Consider the following 22908-nt stretch of genomic DNA (forward strand, 5'->3'; position numbering starts at 1 on the left):
AGTGTCTTTTCTTGAGAGGTGTATTCCCATGCACCTTTTCACACCCACACATGGGTATACGCTGTAGCATCAGCGTCCCTGCCTCCTGCTAGGCAGGGATGCTGTTCCCCTCACCTCTCCGCTCCGTGCCCGGTGGCTTCCTCCCGCTCTGCTGGGCTCTCTTAAAGGGGCCGCGCGCGCCGTCCTAAGGAGTCCCCGGCCAATGGCCGGAGGACTTCACCATATATAAGGCACCTCCTCCAAAATGGAGGTGCCCGAGCAATGTTGTTGCAAAGCCTTTCAACTCTGCTTCAGCCTTCAGGTCCCGTTACCAGTTACCTGCCAGTCACCTGCCAGATTGCTGCTTGATACCTGCCTGATACCAGCCTGATATCTGCTTACCTGCTTGCTATCCTGTGGTCCAACAGTCTGCCTATCAGCACCTGCCAGTCTGTCTATGGATCAGTCCGCCTGCGGACCAGGAAGTACCTGCCAGATACCTGCCTGCTAGCCTACCTGGAGGCTCTGCCGTCACTTGCTGTGACCACCTGCTTGGCCAGAGACTCTTGTCCGCTCACCTGGGAGCGCTCACCTGCTACCTGCCTGCTAGCCCCGTCTAGAGACTGTTACCCTGCTGTCGCTTGCCGTGACCACCTGCCCGTCTAGAGACTCTTACCCTGCTGTCACTTGCCGTGACCACCCGCCTGTCAAGAGACTGTCCCCGTCACTTGCCGTGACTTCCTGCCCTTCTACCCAGAGACTGTCCCTGTCACTTGCCGTGACTACCTGCCCGCCTTCCCTGGGAGCCACCCGCTTCCTTACAAGGACTGCCCCTTTGTATAGTTGCTCAGAGGTTCCACATCCCAGACCCGTTACATACGCTTCCTGATTTTGGCTATTTGCTCTTGTCCTCCTCCTTCTCCTCATCCTCCACCACCATATCATCAGGGTGACCGTGGTCCGTGATGCAACACCCCCCTAATTTTTTTAAAGGGTGTTTATGATGCCCGTAAAGAAATTTTTTGATACAGTATGTTCATGTATACCCCCCAGGGGTAAATGTTTGTCAGCCCATACACTTAGTGCATGGGCATTATAAGTATAGGAGGCCCACTCCTTTCTAATGGGAACATTTTTTTATGAGGCCCTCCTCCATGTCTCTTCCAAGGGGCATTGAAGTACCTCCAAATTTTTGGCAGCCCTTGCATTCACTGCAGAGGCCAACACTATGGGAGACTCTCTCCTTTCTAATGGGAATTTGTGGTTACTGTGGCCTTGCTCTATGTGTCTTTAAATTCTTAGTGGTATTTTTCCTAAAATTGGTCAGCCGTTGGACTCACTGCATACTCTATAACTGTATAGCAGACCCTCTCTTTTCTAATGGGAACATGTCGTACCTTGTTACTGTGGCCCTGCTCCGTGTGTCTTTAAATTCTTAGTGGGGTTTTTCCTAAAATTAGTCAGCCGTTGGACTCACTGCATACCCTATAACTGTATAGCAGACCCTCTCCTTTTTAATGGGAACATATCGTGCCTTGTTACTGTGGCCCTGCTCCGTGAGTCTTTAAATTCTTAGTGGGGTTTTTCCTAAAATTATTCAGCCATTGGACTCACTGCATACCCTATAACTGTATAGTAGACCCTCTCCTTTCTAATGGGAACATGTCGTACCTTGTTACTGTGGTCCTGCTCCGTGTGTCTTTAAATTCTTAGTGGGGTTTTTCCCAAATTTTGCCAGCCCTTGCAGTCACAGCATGGGAATTACCACTATAGGAGACCCGCTCCTTTATAATGGGAACATTTTTTTTTACTGAGACCCTCCTCTATTTCTCTTCAAAGGGGTATTGGGTTGCATCCAAATTTTTGCCAGCCCTTGCAGTCACTGGATACGCAATAACAGTATAGGAGACCCACTTGTTAATAATGGGAACAACAAAGCATAGCCGGCTGATGGCTCTCTAACAATAGCTAGGGCCCACTGCTGGCCTTTTAAGAATGCTAAGGGCCGTCTGATGTCCCTATAAAAATAGGCTTTATGACTTTCAGAGTCCCTCCATCATAAATAAAACAGGAAGTGTCTGATGATGTGTCACACACCACTTTGCCAGCTAAGGTTGTAAAATGTTAAAATTTCATTTCCCGGTGAATGCATTTGTCTTAAAAAAAAACTTAAAAACCCCCAAAACAATAGGATTTTTCTTTAGTATTAAAAACAGCGTCACCAATTTAACAACAATGTAATCACATTGTTCAGCTCATGCACCTCCTCCTCCATCTCCGAAATGACCACATCAGTCACAAGCTGACAGCACTGCAGCACTGCCTTGGCCAAGCGGCATCAGGCTGTGCTGAAGATATCATGCTTAATGCTTAATTGACAAACCGCCCAGCGCCGCAGAGTTGTTGAAAGCTATAACACAGCAGCCTGATCTATGGCTCTCACCGCTGAACATACAGCCAGTCATGGTCGTGTGTGACAATGGGCGGAACCTGGTGACGGAGAAATGACAGCCGGGGTAGATACGATTTCCCTCTATGCCAGTCCTTTCACCGACCTAAAGAATATGGCTGTGGTGAAATACAACTCCCACTGAGAAGCTGTTTCAGATTGAAAAACATTGTGCCTTCCAGAGGATTTGATTCTGAGGGCTAACCGTTCTCCCCTGCTTAAGAGCCCCATAGCAGCTGCAAAGTTAGCACTATCATGAACTCTCCTGAGGTAGAAGCCAAGGCACACCAGAGGATTCTCTGGTGGGACCGTCCAAACCTGGCGAGAAGCAGTCCTGGCTAAGAAAAGTGTGTGGAAAGGTTCCCGGACACTCTATGGATGCTTTTTTACTGAGGAGGAAACACACGCAAACACGGAGAGAACATACAAAGTCCTTGCAGATGTTGTCCTTGCTGGATTTGAACCCAGGATCCCAGCGCTGCAAGTCTTCAGTGATAACCACTGATCCAATATGCTGCCGTTCACCCGCTAATATCTAACAGGCTGGAGAAACTTGTACCTGCTGCCACTCTATCTTCAGCTCCTTTGTGAGAAAATGTATTTGGGCAGCCACTCAGTCTACCAAATAAAATTCCTGAGAAGGAAATTGGGGATGGCTTCACTACTGGTACTGGGGGCAGTGCTAATACCATGGTGTCGTACCATAGTTTGCTGGAAATATTCCAGGCTGGTAGGAGGCAAGCAAATTTCCACAGAAAAGTACCACCAGTAATGTTCAGGGACCCGCGCTTGTAGAAGACGGAGACAACAGCGGGAGAAATAGTGACGGCTGGGGACCGAGTATGGACACGAGGCATGAGGCATGTGGTTGTGAAAAGCTTCCGCCTCCACGAGCCTAAAAGGCCACATTTCTAGTGCAAGCAGCTTTACAGGACTTCCTGTGAGAAATAACATGCAGGCTAGATAGGGTTTCCCTCTATGCCAGTCCTTTCACCAAGCTAAATACAACTGTCAGCAAAAAAAGTTGTGGACTGGCTCCGTACCATCCCTGGCCACATTCACCTGGCCACATTCACCTGTCCACGTGTTTGTGGTTAGGCGGTCCTTCCCAGTAAGTGCACTGGGGAGTGAACGGGTAATGTTGTGGGACCCGTGCTTGTGGAAGGCAGAGGCGATACCGGGAAATATTGTGGCGGCTGGGGACTGAGTATGGACACCCGGCCGCCGCCGGCATGAGGTTGTGAAAAGCTTCCGCCTCCACGAGCTTAAAAGACCATATTTCAAGTGTAAAAAGCTGCCCAGAAATCGGGCAGTTTAGTGTTGCGGCCTGTGGGTGGGTGGGTGGCTGGCTGCATACTTGCACTTGCATTCCAAGTAACAGAAAACTAAGCAGATGGTGGCCTCTATCATCATCATGGCCTCACCTCGGCACTATGAACTCTCCTGAAGGAGAAGCCAGGGCCCGCCGGAGGAGTCTCCGGTTCTCTGGTGGGCCCGTCCAACCCTGCCGAAAAGTAGCCCTGGCTAAGAAAAGTGTGGGGGAAGGTTCCCGGACACTCTATGGCTGCTTTTTTAATGTGGATCGGCCATGCTTATGCATGTTATTTCTCGAACCGCATTACAGATCAGGCCATTGTCCAACTCTGTATTCAAGAAATTAAATGCGCAAAGAAAGATGTGTGTGTGTGTCAAAGCACCACCGACAAGGGCGAGTTGATGTTGGACGGGCTGCCATTGCTTCTGCAACAAGCTGCATTACAGGACTTCCTGTGAGAAATGACATGCAGGCTAGATAGGGTTTCCCTCTATGCCAGTCCTTTCACCCAGCTAAATACAACTGTCAGCAAAAAAAGTTGTGGACTGGCTCTGTACCGTCCCTGGCCACATTCACCTGACCAGGTGTTTGTGGTTAGGTGGTCCTTCCCAGTAAGTGCACTGGGGAGGGCACAGGTAATGTTGTGGGAACCGTGCTTGTGGAAGGCGGAGGCGATACTGGGAAATATAGTGGCGGCTGGGGACCGAGTATGGACACCCGGCCGCCGCCGGCATGAGGTTGTGAAAAGCTTCCGCCTCCACGAGCTTAAAAGGCCAGACTTCAAGTGCAAAAAGCTGCCCAGAAATCTGGCAGTTTAGTGTTGCGGCCTGTGAGTGGGTGGGTGGCTGGCTGCATACTTGCACTTGCATTCCAAGTAACAGAAAACTAAGCAGATGGTGGCCTCTATCATCATCATGGCCTCACCTCGGCACTATGAACTCTCCTGAAGGAGAAGCCAGGGCCCGCCGGAGGAGTCTCCGGTTCTCTGGTGGGCCCGTCCAACCCTGCCGAAAAGTAGCCCTGGCTAAGAAAAGTGTGGGGGAAGGTTCCCGGACACTCTATGGCTGCTTTTTTAATGTGGATCGGCCATGCTTATGCATGTTATTTCTCGAACCACATTACAGATCAGGCCATTGTCCAACTCTGTATTCAAGAAATTAAATGCGCAAAGAAAGATGTGTGTGTGTGTCAAAGCACCACCGACAAGGGTGAGTTGATGTTGGACGGGCTGCCATTGCTTCTGCAACATGCTGCATTACTGGACTTCCTGTGAGAAAAGACATGCAGGCTAGGTAGGGTTTCCCTCTATGCCAGTCCTTTCACCGAGCTAAATACAACTGTCAGCAAAAAAAGTTGTTGACTGGTTCCGTACCATCCCTGACCACATTCAACTGTCCACGTGTTTGTGGTTAGGCGGTCCTTTCCAGTAAGTGCACTGGGGAAATATAGTGGCGGCTGGGGACCGAGTATGGACACCCGGCCGCCGCCGGCATGAGGTTGTGAAAAGCTTCCACCTCCACGAGCTTAATAGGCCACATTTCAAGTGCAAGCAGCTGTCAAAAATTTGGCAGTATAGTATTGCAGCCTGTGGGTGGGTGGGTGGCTGCCTGCATACTTGCGCTTGCATTCCAAGGAATGGGGTAGGGACAACTGAACGCTGCAGTGGGACAAGGACGTGGACAGTGATTGTTGCAAGTCTGCAATGACAGGTGCATGGCAGGAGGCATCTTCGCATGCGCCAAGGATCACTTATGATGGGCACACTTTTAGGCAGTGACCTGGGAGTCAGAAATGCTTCCAGTGTTCTTCCCCATGCTTTTCCCATGTCTTTTCAGCACTGTATGCATGTGTATGGTAATGTGTCACACACCACATGGTCAGATAAGGTTGTAAAATGTTAAAATTACATTTCCTGGTGAATGCATTTGTCTTGGTTGAAAGCAATGCAAAAGTGCAAAAACGCATCAAAAACGCTACGTGTGAACATAGCCCAAGGTGTGGAGGAGTATTTTTGGTTTTGGTTATTTATTTTGCCTTCTATACAAGTCATTACCCTGGAAAGGATGTTCCTTAACATATTTCCCAGGAAAATCCATTTTGGTTTCGTTTTTGTATGTTTTATTGTGAGTCCGTAAAAGTGGCGTAATACTCTGACAACGTTAACAGCAGTGACCTGTGAGTCAGAAATGCTTCCAGGGGTCTACCCCATGCTGTTCCCATGTCATTTGAGCACTGTTCCCATCGATTTGGGCAATTTTTAGGCACTCTGCAGACCGCCAGGGGGAGCAGCCTGAAAAATGCTCGAGTTTCCCATAGACTTACATTGGGCTCGTTGCTCGGGTCGAGCACCTGAGTATTCCAATTTGCTCGACCCGAGCAACGAGTACCCGAGCATTTTAGTGCTCGCTCATCACTAATAGTGAGGTGAGCTACAGGAGTTATGGACCATCCCAATTGGGAACAACTTGTTGCAGTGGGATAACTATTACGCTTTTTTTTTTAAATTAAAATAGTGTTAACTAAGTACCCTATGTCATGTACATGTACTATTACTATTTATTCATTTACTTACTACAGGGTATTTGCTCCTCATGTAAAGTCTATTACAGGGCACATATTTAAAGTATCAATTTACTGGTTAAATCCTTCACTAACAACTGCTAACCTTCTATTTATTTCTAGTTTTGTGTGATGCAAAAGTGATTGATAAAAGCATAGGTGGAATGACTGTGTGTCTGCAAAAAATCACTGAGACATGTCTGTTTTTGAGCCACATCACGGATCAAAATAACAGGTACAACTCTATGGGTTCCTGAAAATCACGGTTGGCATCGTGTGACCAAGTTGTCAAGCACTTTCCAAGTGATGCTAAAATCGCTTGGAAAGCGCTTGTCAACCCGCATGCGGAAATGCATGTGAAGAACGCTTCACATCCGCATGTCCCTGGCAGGAAAAACGCATGTACAATCCGCATGTACAATCCGCATGCGTTTTTTCTGCCAGGGAGATGCAGAAACGCTCAAAAAAAATCCGGAGCATTTCTGCATCGTGGGCACATAGCCTTACATTAATTGTATGACTCAATATTGAGCACACGTAGCCATCTATACACAGCAGGAGGCCGCACGTAGCCATCTATACACAGCAGGAGGCCGCAAGTAGCCATCTATACACAGCAGGAGGCCGCACGTAGCCATCTATACACGTTAGGAGGAAGCAAATAGCCATCTATACACGGCAGGAGGCCACACGTAGCCATCTATACACGGCAGGAGGTCGCACGTAGCCATCTATACACGGCAGGCCGCACGAGCCATCTATACACGGCAGGAGGCCGCACGGAGCCATCTATACACGGCAGGAGGCCGCACGGAGCCATCTATACAAAGCGGGAGGCCGCACGGAGCCATCTATACACAGCAGGAGGCAGCACATAGCCATCTATACACAGCGGGAGGCCGCACGTAGCCATCTATACACAGAGGGAGGCCGCACGTAGCCATCTATACACAGCGGGAGGCCGCACGTAGCCATCTATACACAGCGGGAGGCCGCACGTAGCCATCTATACACAGCGGGAGGCCACACGGAGCCATCTATACACAGCAGGGAGCCGCACGGAGCCATCTATACACAGCAGGGAGCCGCACGGTGCCATCTATACACAGCGGGAGGCCGCACGGTGCCATCTATACACAGCGGGAGGCCGTACGGTGCCATCTATACACAGCGGGAGGCCGCACGGTGCCATCTATACACAGCAGGGAGCTGCACGGTGCCATCTATACACAGCGGGAGGCCGCACGGCGCCTCCCCACCAGAGACAGCGGGAGGCCGCACGTAGCCATCTATACACAGCAGGGAGCCGCACGGTGCCATCTATACACAGCGGGAGGCAGCACGTAGCCATCTATACACAGCGGGAGGCCGCACGTAGCCATCTATACACAGCGGGAGGCCGCACGGAGCCATCTATACACAGCGGGAGGCAGCACGTAGCCATCTATACACAGCGGGAGGCCGCACGGAGCCATCTATACACAGCGGGAGGCCGCACGGAGCCATCTATACACAGCGGGAGGCCGCACAGAGCCATCTAGACACAGGAAGAGGCCGCACTGTGCCATCTATACACAGCAGGGAGCCCGCACGGAGCCATCTAGACACAGCGGGAGGCCGCACTGTGCCATCTATACACAGCGGGAGGCCGCACGGCCCACCCTCCAGAGACAGCAAGAGGCCGCACGGCGCCATCTATACTGAGCAGGAGGCTGCACGCAGTCACGCACACAAACATATACAGACATATACATACACGCATAAACACATTTGAAACACAAAAATACATATAAACAGACATCACACAGTGATATCTGCCTGCACACACATACATACATACACATACACACACACTCACTCTCACACATACACACTCTCTCACACACACACACACTCACCATCCCCCGGCTCGGCTCCAGTCCTCCTGGCTCCTGCTCCTCTCCGGTGGTAAGTAGCAGTGCAGGCCGGGCGCGCACTGCGTGACGTCACAGCTTGGAGACACGGCTGTGCACAGGGCCGTGTCTCCTAGCAGTGACACGCGGCCGGGCCAGCACACGGCCGAAGAAGAAGCAGCGGCCGTGCACCGCTGCTGGGGGAGTGGTCCGGGGGCCCCCCGCCCCGCCACTGTCTTCCGTTATGTGCCTCGGGGCCACACATATAATGAGGGCAATCCGGCCATAGCCCCCCCGGAACCCCGGGCCCCCTGGAGACCCGAGGCCCCGGGAGGTAGCCCGGATTGCCCTCATTATAATCTGCCTATGTTGATGACACATGGACCAAACACTGATGGAAAGAGGATGAAATACACTTGTGAAAGCCATTTTTTTCACTGATGACTGAATGAGACCTGAGGCTTAGTGGCCAGTTTGAAAATTGTGAGATTTTTATTTATTTATTCATTTTTAATATATAAATGGTGATATGGAAAATTGAAAAAATAAATCAACTTAAAAAAATAAATGTAACATGATTTAAACAATAGGTTATTCTCTTATGACACTCTTCCTTTAATTATCCTAGCCTTTTTATACGGTAAATAGGGAACTTTAGTCCATGTTCACACGTTCAGTATTTGGTCAGTATTTTACATCAGTATGTGTAAGCCAAAACCAGGAGTAGAACAATCAGAGGAAAAGTATAATAGAAACACGTGCAGTATTTCTGCTATTTTCACCCACTTCGGGTTTTGGGTTACAAATACTGATGTCAAATACTGACCAAATACTGAATGTGTAGACATGGCCTTAAACATTGTCTAGGCTTGGTGTACAAGTCTGCAGTCACTCTATGTAATTTCAGACTTCTGCATCCTCATAGCGCACTGTCAGTATTTTCCAGTGCCGTCACCTAGAGCAGGTGGTCGCAAGTATATGATTTGCATACATGCGGTCACGTGCCGACTAGACGTGCATGGCCTCTCTCAATGCAAGTATATTGCGTGAGGCCAGACACTTCTAGTTGGAATGTGGCTGGTAGTATACAAATCACATACTAGTGGTCACATGACTACTCAATGCCGGCACCGGAGAATCCTCACAGAGCGCAGCGTACATTCTGTGAGGATTCACAAGTCTACAGTCAAATGGAGTGACTGCAGACTTCAGTCCCAACCCTGGAAACCCCTTTAAGGTTATGTGTTCATGAAGTCTTTTAAATGCGGGCCAACCGGCCAAATTTTTCAAGCAGAAGATGCTTCAGGAAATACCACCATTTTTGTTCCTTATGCGTCTTTTTGGTCATTTTATGTGACTTTTTAGCCATCAGCTTTTTTTTACTTATTTGTATAAACTAGTTAGCGGCTTCCACGCAGAATGTGCCTGAAGAATGTTCAAGTCAATTCTTTTAATCGCCTCACGTCTTTGGAATTCTGAAGCTGTTAAAAGACGTTAAAAAAACTGAACATATGAATAGCAAGTCAGTTTTACATTTCAATGCATATATTCGTTCTTTTTAGTGCTTGTTTAGTGCTTTTTCAGGTGGGTTATGGAGCAAAATGGACTTGAAAAAGATGTAGTATGTGTATACCCTAAACCCACTCAGGTTCCAGATGCAAAGAAAACTTTGTCAAAATGTATAGTTATGCCCCTAATGAGGACAAATAGCCTCAAAACCCATCTATCCTGGTTGGCCAGATCTATACAAGGGGCTTTATTTCGATCCCTGGTATGAGACCCCATTTCTTTCATACCCACAAAAATACCAAGGGAACATAACAGATTGGGCTTTCTTCAGTTGTCTACTTGTTAAAACTTCTCACACAGATACATAGAGTCATATCTCTTTTCTCGCACTAATATAGCTTGGATTTTGCAGCTATTTTGAGTCATGTGGGCCTGAGAATAATCCACGTGATTATTCTGCAATACTGAAAAATTAGCATAAATGTTGAAGGAAAAAAAAAACTTTAGATGTTTAAAAATGAATAGCAATCTCCGGGGCTGCTGTGTAGGTAAGGGGGAGGCTCGCTGTACATTTTATGAATCATTTTGTGTGTTAAAAATTGAAGTATTTATGCCTTGTGTCTCACTATGTTCAGACCAGTGTAGGCACACAAGCTCAGCACACCAAGAACGTGTTTTCAGTGCTGCATCTCCGCAGCGTTTGATTAGAAGCCCACTCATTGTGACTCAGTGCCTGCGCTTTTTTCGCATAGTGTTTAGATAAGTATAACTGTAGCGATTAGAACACATTGTTCTCAGTGACTAAGACTTTGTCCACCCAGGATGACAATGAGTAAACTTGTGGGTGTTTTTTTTTTTTCCTTCTTTTCTTCTTAAAGCCTTTTTTCGTGGAAAAAAAAATCTAAAATTGGATTGTAATATCTGCACATGGCTGTATGCCACTTATTGTCACAGAAATACCTTGCGTAGATCACTAGACATTCATCTTCAGGGAACCATTAACTTATTTTAAAGAAGTACTCCAGCCTATCTTCCTTTTTACTTTTTTTTTGTCTCATGTCACAATTAACTCCATCAAGCTGCAAATCTTGATCATGGTCTTCGATCTTGCACTATTGTAAGTTTACGACATGGCATTGTAGCTTCTAAAATCTAGGAGGAGCAGCTCGGGTCCCAAGCTCTCAGAGACAGAAGACGAACCTGAGAAAAAGACAGAAGCAGCTTATTTCCATTCATGTCTTTTCTTTTCCAGGCTACATGGTGCCCAATGCACTATATCTACTAGTAGTAGAGTTGCCTAAGCTATATGTTTCTAATGGTCCCAACATGCATGCATCTGCCATCATAGTAATGCTGCTGGGTCTCTATGTCATGCCTGGGTGATGTTTTGTCCCTGTAACTATTGATGCTCCAGTTACAAATTATGTTCTTTATAGATATTTTAAAGGAGCACTCCTCCTCCTCCCATCCAAGTTTTGTATCCTCTTAATATATTGCAGTCATCATATTATATAGCACCGTGTACTTACAATTGCTCATTTTGCCCTTCTACCCAATTAATTCCTCTCTTTTCCATTAGGTCTATGACATCATGTGATTAAAAACTGACTAGCTGAATCCTTCTAAGCTCTATGTATAAATAGGAAGTCTGCATGAGTCAGCATTAGAACTACATTTCAACTACAATTCTACTTCATTGCAAAGTCCCTGGCAGCCCAGCTCCACCCCCTCTTCAACTCCTGACCCAGCTGCTCCACTCCTCTCACTTGCCAAGGAAAAAAATATCAGCAATATAATGGGTAAATACTACAATTGGTGAGAATTAATTTGCACTTTCCATTCCATCGGCCATGATAGTTGTCTGTGGCCGCTGCACAGGACTGGTAGTACCACTTCTTCCCTGCTGACATCCACAGGTCTTCAGATTAGCTAGCCCTGGGGCTATGTCATTGTTGCGGCATGCCAAACATGTGACACTGCGCCAGGCTAGCTAATCAAAAGAAGAGTTGCGGATGCTGACAGATAAGAGGCCGTACTCTGGCTCCCATGCAGAGGCCAAAGACTACTGTCATTGCCGATAGAATGGGACGTGTGCATCAAAGCACACCAATTCTAGTGAGTACTATCATAGAAACCAGTAATGCACTAAGGAGAGGCCTGAACATACAAGTGAGGACATAAAAGTTGTCAGAAGTCAAAACTATCTTAATAGAGTTGAAAAAAACCTTGTTGGACATCTGCAGTTTTTTTTTACATTTTAGAACCTCAACCAACTGTGCTTTACTCATCCCTTCCCAGTCGATTGCTGAGTCTCCACCGCTGCTCCTGGTGTCTGGTATTATCTGCAGAGCTGACGTCACTTCAATAGCGCTGCAGTCAATCAGTGAGCTCATCAGCTCTGAGCAGCCTGTGCCGTCATCTCAGGCAGAGCCGCTGAGCTCCATTATTGGCCAAAGCGCTGATAATAATATCAGACACTGGGACATGGCCGGCCTTTCCTATATGTGACCAGTGCGGTTGCACAGAGTGCCGGCCGCAAGACATCATAGGGGGGCGCCGCAGGGAGAAAGCAAGTCAATTTCACTTGCTGTTCCTACTCAGCACTGGAAGGCAGACTGCAAGGGAGTGACTCCTCCCCTCACTCTGTGCTCTGCTCTGTGTCCTGTTTGGACCCTCTGCATCAAAGAGAGGTAAGAGGGGCACCTACACTGCTCTGGCTGGAGAAACTGGTGCCAAACACTCACTGCTTTCCAGGAAGGAAAATACTTCCTCATAGTTACATGTATTGTGTAGCGTGTGTGTGTCATATTTGTAATGGATTATGTGTAATCTTTATGTGTCATGTGTAGGGTGTAATATATATATATATATATATACACTGCTCAAAAAATAAAGGGATAAAGGGAACACTCAAATAGCACATCCTAGATCTGAATGAATGAAATATTCTCATTGAATACTTTGTTCTGTACAAAGTTGAATGTGCTGACAACAAAATCACACAAAAATCATCAATGGAAATCAAATTTATTAACCAATGGAGGCCTGTATTTGGAGTCACCCTCAAAATTAAAGTGGAAAAACACACTACAGGCTGATCCAACTTTGATGTAATGTCCTTCAAACAAGTCAAAATGAGGCTCCGTATTGTGTGTGGCCTCCACGTGCCTGTATGACCTCGCTACAATGCCTGGGCATGCTCCTGATGAGGTTGCGGATGGTCTCCTGTGGGATCTCCTCCCAGACCTGGACTAAAGCATCCACCAACTCCTGGACAGTCTGTGGTGCAACGTGACGCTGGTGGATGGAGCGAGACATGATGTCCCAGATGTGCTCTATCGGATTCAGGTCTGGGGAACGGGTGGGCCAGTCCATAGCTTCAATGCCTTCATCTTGCAGGAACTGCTGACACACTCCAGCCACTTGAGGCCTGGCATTGTCCTGCATTAGGAGGAACCCAGGGCCAACCGCACCAGCATATGGTCTCACAAGGGGTCTGAGGAGCTCATCTCAGTACCTAATGGCAGTCAGGCTACCTCTGGCGAGCACATGGAGGGCTGTGCGGCCCTCCAAAGAAATGCCACTCCACACCATTACTGACCCACTGCCAAACCGGTCATGCTGAAGGATGTTGCAGGCAGAAGATTGCTCCCAATGGAGTCTCCAGACTCTGTCACGTCTGTCACATGTGCTCAGTGTGAACCTGCTTTCATCTATGAAGAGCACAGGTGCCAGTGGCGACTTTGCCAATCCTGGTGTTCTGTGGCAAATGACAAGCATCCTGCACGGTGTTGGGCTGTGAGCACAACCCCCATCTGTGGACGTCGGGCCCTCATACCACCCTCATGGAGTTGGTTTCTAACCGTTTGTGCAGACACATGCACATTTGTGGCCTGCTGGAGGTCATTTTGCAGGGCTCTGGCAGTGTTCCTTCTGTTTCTCCTTGCACAAAGGAGAAGGTAACGGTCCTGCTGCTGGGTTGTTGCCCTCCTATGGCTCCCTCCACATCTCCTGGTATCTGCTCCATGCTCTGGACACTGTGCTGACAGACACAGCTACCCTTCTTGCCACAGCTCGTACTGATGTGCCATCCTGGATGAACTGCACTACCTAAGCAACTTCTGTGGGTTGTACTGTAAACACTGCCTCATGCTACTGTACCTCTAGGGGTGAGAGCAATGGCAAAATGAAAAAGTGACCAAAAGAACAGCCAAAAGGATGAGAACAGAGAAATGGTGTAGTATCGGCGTCTCTGCTCCCTGACCGGCCATCCCACTTACTGCCACGCTCCCTGCCCGGCGTCCTCCGGCGCTCCTGCCTCTGTTGCTGCCGGCACGCACAGCTTCGCGGGCACTGTGCTTATGGCGCGTGCGCTCCCTCCCTCTTAAAGGGGCCGCGCATGCCGTCCTAAGGAGTCCCCGGCCAATGGCTGGAGGACCTCCCATATAAAAGGCACCTCCTCCAAAATGGAGGTGCCCGTGCAAGGTTGTAGCTTTGTGTGTTATACTCTGCTTCAGCCCTCAGGTCCCGCTGTTAGCCTGTCTACCAGTCCAGCCCGCCAGCCTGACTACCAGTCCAGCCCGCCAGCCTGACTACAAGTCCAGCCCGCCAGCCTGACAACCAGTCTAGCCCGCCAGCCTGACTACAAGTTCAGCCCGCCAGCCTAGCTACAAGTCCAGTCCGCCAGCCTGACTACTAGTCCAGTCCGCCAGCCTGACTACTAGTCCAGTCTGCCAGCCTGACTACAAGTCCAGTCTGCCAGCCTGACTACAAGTCCAGTCCGCCAGCTTGTCTACTCTCCAGCCCGACAGTCTGTCTACAGTACAGTTCCCCAGTCTGTCTATGGGCTCTGCCAGCCTGCTTACCTGGAAGCACCTGCCTGTTACCTGCCGTGCCTGCCAGCCCGCTTACCTGGAAGCACCTGCCTGTTACCTGCCGTGCCTGCCAGCCCGCTTACCTGGAGGCTCCTGCTTGTTACCTGCCGTGTCTGCCAATCCGTCTGCCCGGATCACCCGTCAGCCTGCCTGTCGTGCTTATCTGCTGTACCGGTCAGTCCCTGCCTTCTGACCTGTGGGAGTCACCTGTTCTCATGCAAGGTCGGTCCCAGAGTAGCACCTGGTCCCTCTGCTCGGTCCTTCCCTGGTTACGGAGTCGATTGAGTCGCCGTACGACCTTGGTCGGTCCGAGTTGATACCTAGTTACGCCCCTTTGGTTCCTCCTTACGCCGCAGCACAGAGGTTCCACCACCCGGATCCGTAACAAATGGTCTGTGGTCACCACCTGCAGAACCACTCCTTTATAGGGGGTATCTTGCTAATTGCCTATCATTTCTACCAGTTGTTTGTTCCATTTGCACAACAGCAGGAGAAATTGATTCACAATCAGTGTTACTTCATAACTGGACAGGTAGATTTCACAGAAGTGTTATTGACTTGGAGTTACATTGTGTTGTTTAAGTGTTCCCTTTATTTTTTTGAGCAGTGTATATTGTTTTATACCCTATACATGACACACACAGACTCATAGGCCCATTGCTCTAGAGTAAGCATGGGACAGAGAGCCACCCTATAAAAGAAGGAAAAAAAAATAAGCTGCTTGGCATGCAGACTTCTGAATTTTGACAGCATGTTTTTAAGGACATCACCAAGTTGTCTAGACATGGAATAAACAAGTTGGTGACATATTGCAACATCTATCTTTTTCTGTTCTTCAATAACTACCTCTTTAGAGCCTGGATGCTGGATGGAGAGTGATGCTCAACTTGGCTCTTCAGAATTCTCCATACGTGTTCAGTTGGGGTCAAACCAGGAGATATATTTGGCCACTGAATCACTTTCACCTTGTTCTTCTTCAGAATTGCAACAGTAGTCTTAGATGTATGTTTTGGATCATTTTCATGTTGGAAAAGTGTACATCTACCAAGGACATGGAGTGATGGTAGCATCTTCTCTTTCATTATAGAGCAGCACATTTGTGAATTCATGATACCATAAATGAAATGTTACTCTCCAACATCAGCAGCACTCATGCCGCCCCACATAAGGACACTGCCACCACCATGTTTCACTGTAGGCATCATGCATTTTTCTTTGCACTCCTCACCTTTGCGACGCCATACAGTTTTGAAGCCATCAGTTGCAAAAACATTTATCTTGGTCTCATGCCTCCAGAGTATAGAGTCCCAGTAGTCTTCCTATTTTTCAGCATGGGTCCTGGCAAACTGTAGGCAGGCTTGTTTGTGCATGGGCTTTAGGAGAGGTTTTCTTCATGGATGACACGTATGCATGCCATTCCTCTGCAGTGTGCGCCGTATTGTGTCACACTCACCCCGGTTTGGATTTCTGCTTCTTTAGCTAACTACAGTGAACTTGCATGTCACTTTTCTTCAACCCTTCCCATCAGAAGATGCTACATGAATTGACCAATTTATGTGCTAAGTATCTTCATTTTAACTTTTTTTCTAGGGCAGCAATGCAATTCCAATTTCATATATTCCATGTTTCCATACTATAGCGTTACAGAGTGCAGCTTTAATTTGTTAGTTACATATGGAAGAGACTCTTTTAAATTGCACGTATTCACACCTGGTTTTCTGTTTGGAAGTGACGGTCAGTCTTTGATATTTGTATACACAGGCCTTTTGACCAAGCACTCCACCCCTCAGCCTATGGTGGTTTTAATCACAGCTTGTTCCTACCTTCCCATAGGTAGGAACAAGTAGTTTTGTAGGTTATCAGCCCAGGAGATGTTTCATATTAGGTTAGGTTCCCTGCAAAAAGGTTGCCTTGTCGATGGCTGCTAGGCACACATGAATTGGTCAATCTATGTGCTAAGTATCTTCATTTTCATTTTCTTTTAAACTTTGTGTCATGCTAATTAATATTAAGTACAATCACAATGTTATCCTGAAGCACTATCCCCCCAAAAAATCATGGACACATTTTTATTTTAGGACACTAGAAAATAAATTTACTAATTTTACTAATTATACAGGAATTTATGGAAGGTGGCCAGACTGGTGATGGTTCTTTTAGATGTCCTTGTCGTACATCCACATCTTACAAAGGTTATTGCAGTGCTGTTTTTTGTCTGACTTGTTTTTATTATACATATTCTAATCTTTCTTATGAAAACAATTTCCAGATTTTCCTTCTGGGCATCTGTGCCTTCCATGACCAGTACACATATGGACATAGGTCACTGTAAGCCTACAACATGAGAGGCTTGATCGGTTCTATTTTGTGGCTTTGTACATATCTTTCTTACATAGATTTTAAGATATACATAACAGGAGAGAAGAACATACATTTTTAATTTAAGGTAGGAAAATAAGATGCACTCCATGCATTGGTTCAGTAAAAAGCTGCTGTTTGCTTTTAGCCATCAGATCATCATTACTGATAGAGAAGTCTTAATTACCTACAGTATGTAGTTATACTACTTGCTATTTTGAGCTCAAAAGATAAGGTTACAATGTTGTGTATTTTTTTGTGGGGCTGTATACTATTAAAAATGTATTTCAGTTGAATATTTATTAAAAGGGATCTTCCAGTTACAAAAATACCCCATCTTCAATGTTAGAGCAATGGAAGGCCAATGACAAGAGAGGAGTTTAATTGAAGCAATTGGATTAGAACAACACCGATCTAATGATTATTACTTGAGATGAGCTAATTGATTCGATGTGAATTGACTTTGTGTCGAATTTTATGAGGTACGCAGGTCCTGGCGAATTTCAACAATTTGCCATTCAGTTCGTGTGAATTGGCAGAATAAATGCCTGGTACATTTTTACATGTTGGCGAAGATTGATTCTGCCAGAGAAACAGGGGTGGATTAAGAATAGTCAGGACCCCGTCAGTTTAAAAGGCATGGCCCACCCAACACCTGATGTATCACATGACATGTCACATGATTCACTTTGACAGATCATGTGATAGATCAGTTGATTAATACACAGGTGCTCTGGTGCACATCCTCAGATGCAAAATGATAGAGACAAAGATTGAGCGTGTACCGGTTGTCAATTCGAATGGATGCGCAGTAGATTCCTGTCACTGTGCACTGTTCTTCTCAGTACTCAGTGGCAATGCGCTCTCTCACCAGCTCTGATCATAAGTAACGAGCCGGTAACAGAGTGCACTGTCAGTGCACATTGTAAGGAGAGAACGAGTGAGCAGAGACTTCTTTTCAGAGAGGGGGAAAAGACTGCAGCAGTCTGCAAATGTGGGGAAAAACTACTGTGTGGTTGCACGGCAGGGCTCGGAAGGGAATGAGCGCCACTTGACTTTTGGAATGCAAAATTATCTGAAATCGAGAGCGGACGCCATGTCGCGTTTGGAGAGCCCCTTATGTGCCTAAACAGTGTAAACCCCCACAATTGACCCCATTTTGGAAACTTGACCTCTCAATGAATGTATCTAGATGTGTTGTGAGCACCTTGGACCCCCAGGTGCTTCACAGAAATTTATAACGTTAAGCCGTAAAAATAAAAAAATCACATTTTTTCAACAATAATGTTCTTTCAGCCCCACATTTTTTATTTTTACAAGGACAACAGGATTAAATGGACCCCAAAAATGATTGAGCAATTTCTCCTGAGTACGCTGATACCCCATATGTGGGGGAATACTGCTGTTTGGGCTCATGATAGGGCTCGGAAGGGAAAGAGCACAGTTTGACTTTTTTAACGAAAAATCGGCTGGAATCATTAGCGGACGCCATGTCACATTTGGAGAGCCCTTGATGTGCCTAAACAGTGGAAACCTCCCACAAGTGATACCATTTTGGAAACTAGACCCCTCGAGAAATGTATTGAGATGTGTGGTGAGCAACTTGAACTTCATAGAAATTTATAACAATTGAGCTGTGAAAATAAAAAATCACATTTTTCCCACAAAAATATTCTTTTAGCCCCAATTTTTTTTATTTTCTCAAGGGTAATAGGAGGAATTGCACCATCCATTTTGTTGAGCAATTTCTCCTGAGTACACTGATACCCCATATATGGGGTACTTTTGAGACAAAGTGCAAAGCTCAGAAGGGAAGAAGCGCCATACTGAAGTTCAGATTTTGCTGAAATGGTTTGAGGGTGCCATGTCACATTGGCAGAGCCCCTGAGGTGCCAGAACATCAGAAACCCCCATAAGTGATGTCAATTTACAAGCTACACCTTTTAATGAATTCATATAGGGATGCAGTGAGCATGTTGACACCACATGTGCCTCATAGAAATTTATACCATTGGACGGTGAAGAAAGAATAATTACATTTTACCACTAAAATGTTGTTTTAGCTCCAATTTTTTATTTTTTATGAGGGTTAATAAAAAAATATGGACCTGTCAGTTTGTTGTACAATTTCTCCTGAGTATGGCTATACCCTACATGTAATCGGGAAATACTTTTGAGGCACAGTGCAAACCTCAGAAGAGAAGGAATGTTTTATTCTACTGCAGATTTTACTGTTATGGTTTGCGGATGCCATAACCCACTGAGCGAGCCCCTGAGGTGCCAGAACAGCAGAAATCGCCATAAGTGACCTCATTTTACAAACTACACCTCTCAATGAACTCATCTAAGGGTACATATTGACACCATAGGTGTGTCACAGAATTTTATACCAATGGGTGGTGAAGAAAAAAATAATTACATTTTTACCACATAAATTGTGTTTTAGTCATAGATTTTACAATTTCACACTGGGAAATGGGTAAGAATGGCACCAAAGTTTATCACACAATTTCTGCTGAACATGGAAATACCCCATATGTGGCTATATAGTACTGCTTAGCTGTCACGGGTGTGTCAGGTGTGAGCCGGCTGTAGAAGGTCACTGCGCTTGGCATTGCAGATGCCTTCTTGATTCCCTCATCTCTGTAGTATAGTTTTATCCTTCTTCCTTTAGGACCCAGCAGCGACCTCCATCCTTCTGCTGCTGATTGACACACCCTTGCTGGGTAGTTAAATAGTCTCAGTTTCTCCAGAGAGTCACCGGTGATAGTTCTATGTACCTCTGTGTAGGCTTGGAGCACTAGCAGTTGGCTAGTTTCTTCTCTGGTGCCCTTGGAGGATAGTTGGCATTATTTCTCTGGTGTCTGCTCAAGCTAAGTGTATCCCCTTTATTTGTCTACCTTGTTGTCTTTAGTTTGTAGTGGGGCTTGACTAATGCTCAGCCAGTCCCCTCCCTTTCTAGGGCCAAGCTCTAGGGACATTCAGGGCTTAGATTCCTGCTCGGCGTTAGGTGGGGAACCTATATAGGGATGATAGGGTAGGCAGGGTGATATTAGATTTACCTAGGAGTCTCCAATTCCCCTTTCCCTAGTGTTTGGACTTTCTCCCCATCTTCCCTTCGTGTTGCACTTAGTCTTTCCCTCACCTTGCGTGACATTAGCCACACGGTGAGACTCGGGAGGGACAGAGCGCTATTTGCCTCCGCGAGCGCAGATTTTCCTAGAATAGTTTGGAGACTCCATATACAGTGCTGGCCAAAAGTATTGGCACCCCTGCAATTCTGTCAGATAATACTCAGTTTCTTCCTGAAAATGATTGCAATCCCAAATTCTTTGGTATTATTCTCTTCATTTAATTTGCTTGCAAGGAAAAAACACAAAAGAGAATGAAGCAAAAATCAAATCATTGATCATTTCACACAAAACTCCAAAAAAGGGCCGGACAAAAGTATTGGCACCCTCATCCTAATACTTGGTTGCACAACCTTTAGCCAAAATAACTGCGAACAACCGCTTCCCGTAACCATCAATGAGTTTCTTACAATGCTCTGCTGGAATTGTAGACCATTCTTCTTTGGCAAACTGCTCCAGGTCCCTGATATTTGAAGGGTGCCTTCTCCAAACTGCCATTTTGAGATCTCTCCACAGGTGTTCTATGGGATTCAGGTCTGGACTCATTGCTGGCCACCTTAGAAGTCTCCAGTGCTTTCTCTAAAACCATTTTATAGTGCTTTTGGAAGTGTGTTTTGGGTCATTGTCCTGCTGGAAGACCCATGACCTCTGAGGGAGACCCAGCTTTCTCACACTGGGCCCTACATTATGCTGCAAAATTTATTGGTAGTCTTCACACATCATAATGCCATGCACACGGTCAAGCAGTCCAGTGCCAGAGGCAGCAAAGCAACCCCAAAACATCAGGGAACCTCCGCCATGTTTGACTGTAGGGACCGTGTTCTTTTCTTTGAATGCCTCGTTTTTTTCCCTGTATACTCTATGTTGATGCTTTTTCCCAAAAAGCTCTACTTTTGTCTCATCTGACCAGAGACCTTTCTTCCAAAACGTTTGAGGCTTTCTCAGGTAAGTTTTGCAAACTCCAGCCTGGCTTTTTTATGTCTCGGGGTAAGAAGTGGGGTCTTCCTGGGTATCCTACCATACAGTCCCTTTTCATTCAGACGCCGACGGATAGTACGGGTTGACACTGTTGTACCCTCGGACTGCAGGGCAGCTTCAACTTGTTTGGATGTTAGTCGAGGTTCTTTATCCACCATCCGCACAATCTTGCGTTGAAATCTCTCGTCAATTTTTCTTTTCCGTCCACATCTAGGGAGGTTAGCCACAGTGCAATGGGCTTTAAACTTCTTGATGACACTGCGCACGGAAGACACAGGAACATTCAGGTCTTTGGAGATGGACTTGTAGCCTTGAGATTGCTCATGCTTCCTCACAATTTGGTTTCTCAAGTCCTCAGACAGTTCTTTGGTCTTCTTTCTTTTCTCCATGCTCAATGTGGTACACACAAGGACACAGGACGGAGGTTGCGTCAACTTTAATCCATGTTAACTGGCTGCAAGTGTGATTTAGTTATTGCCAACACCTGTTAGGTGCCACAGGTAAGTTACAGGTGCTGTTAATTACACGAATTAGAGAAGCATCACATGATTTTTCAAATGGTGCCAATACTTTTGTCCACCCCCTTTTTTAGGTTTGGTGTGGAATTATATCCAATTTGGCTTTAGGACAATTCTTTTGGTGTTTTTTTCATTGAAGACAAATTAAATGAAGATAATAATACCAAAGAATTTGTGATTGCAATCATTTTCAGGAAGAAACTGAGTATTATCTGACAGAATTGCTGGGGTGCCAATACTTTTGGCCAGCACTGTACAGAGCCCCTAAGTGCTAAAAAAGGAGAATACCCCCTCAAGTGACCATATTTTGGAAATTATACCACTTTGGGAATTTATCTACAAGTGTAGTGATGATTTTGACTCCATGGGTGTTTTCCAGAAACAAGCAGCAGTGAATGTTACTGAATGAATATTGCCAATCTTCTATTGTAGTGCCTACACATTGTAGTGCCCAGTACATTATGCCCAGCTCGTGCTTCTGGAGACACGCACCCGTAAATTAAGCGGGCTCTCATCGCTACAGCAACAGCAAAACATATGGATGCTAAATGTGGTTTAGACACACTGTGGGGTTCAGAAGGGAGGGTTACATTTGGATTTGGAAGTGCAGAATTCTCTGGATTTCTTTTGGGGGTGAGTACTATTCCAGAGCCTTTGTACTACCAGTAATGTGGAAGTCTCCTATATTTCCGTTAACAGATGACAGACCATAGTGGGGACTTGCTTTTTTTGTGGATTGAAATGAAGCTTTTATTGAGAACATTTTAGAACATATGGGAGCACATTTATCCGGCCCTCTACGCTGAGCAATTATATTGGGGTTTCCATCTAAATCTCCGAATGACGTGATCCAGATGAAATCCCAGAGGGATCCATTCACTATTACGAGGCAACAGAATTTCTCTGGACTCCGTCTGGCCTCTGTCCAGCATTGTCCTGCTTTTAAGAGGTGCACAAAACTGTGGCCGATGGCACTTTTAAGCACGCGTAAACAGATGGACACCACCAGATCATAGGCCAGGTGGCGTCCACAGTGCTTCATTCTGCCTCTCAGGTCTATGCTTCTACTAGGGGTTCAGTCTCTCTGCCCTTATCCATATGTATGTCACTTGACAAATGGTAAGGTTTTAATATTAGAGTTAAGACTGTCCCATAAGGGTTGCCGTGACGTGGCGGGATGGCTTTTACATTATTTTGATCAAAATTATGTTAACTAAATACCCTTTATTATTTATCATTATTTTTATGCACTGTGCGATTTATCCATTTACTTCCAGTTATTTGAGTATTTTGCTTGTCTTTGGTTTTTCTCATTATAGGAAGTCTTCCGCCGCAGGTTCCGTCTG

Source organism: Phyllobates terribilis, unplaced genomic scaffold (assembly GCF_046119375.1).
Source record: "Phyllobates terribilis strain yellow unplaced genomic scaffold, ASM4611937v1 Scaffold_3__8_contigs__length_932513732, whole genome shotgun sequence".
Taxonomy (NCBI): domain Eukaryota; kingdom Metazoa; phylum Chordata; class Amphibia; order Anura; family Dendrobatidae; genus Phyllobates; species Phyllobates terribilis.